General features: G+C 37.3%; 1 pseudogene; it reads left to right on the top strand.

Moving 5' to 3' along the window:
* The first annotated feature begins 438 nt into the window (after positions 1 to 438).
* LOC120587882 (uncharacterized) lies at positions 439 to 557 on the top strand (annotated as a pseudogene).
* Positions 558 to 762: the final 205 nt, after the last annotated feature.

A 762-nucleotide genomic window follows, 5' to 3' on the forward strand; every position in this document is an offset into this window, starting at 1 on the left:
GTACTACTTTCAGACTTTATCCAGGGAACCTCTGAGGTCGTAAAGCAACAGGGGTACTCTCATAATTATCTCAAACATTTCCCCACTGGAAAGTTCTCCAAGTATACTGTAGCTTGGGTTTTGTTTTTCATCTAACTGCCTAATTCAGACCATTGCCACCTCAGATTCTATATACAGTAGGAATTTCCAGTTTCTTCCTGCTGATGTCACCACTTACTCCTGGATAAGATTCTTTTAAAACAACCTAATCTGATCCCTATCTGCAGAACCCAATTCTCAAATGCAGGAATGAAGCTACACATTTATTATTCCTGCACTTGACCCCACTACTGAGGCCACTTCAGCCATACTCTTTCTTGAATATTTTTTCAGACATGAATTGGATATTAGGCTCCCCCGTAACCTAAACTTCATAGGAACTGTATTAAATTCTCTCTGGTCTACAGCCATGCCACCCTGAACAAGCTCGATTCAGTCTTCTCTCGGAAGGTAAGCAGGGTCAGGCCTGGTTAGTACTTGGATGGGAGACCACTTAGGAAGACCAAGTGCTGTATGCATAAAAAATAATAATAATAAAATAAAAATAAATAAATAGATAGATAGATAGATAAATAAATAAATAAATGATAAAATTTTCTCTGGAGTTCTTATAAAACCAAATGTCTAACAACTATCTATAAGAAGCTAGCCCCTGCACCTTTAGTCTTTTTTGTTTTTCCATCAAGGTGCAAGGTATTATTCCTATTGATGGTTATTAGTTTT

This window comes from Pteropus medius, unplaced genomic scaffold (assembly GCF_902729225.1).
Source record: "Pteropus medius unplaced genomic scaffold, Ma_sr-lr_union100, whole genome shotgun sequence".
NCBI classification, from domain to species: domain Eukaryota; kingdom Metazoa; phylum Chordata; class Mammalia; order Chiroptera; family Pteropodidae; genus Pteropus; species Pteropus medius.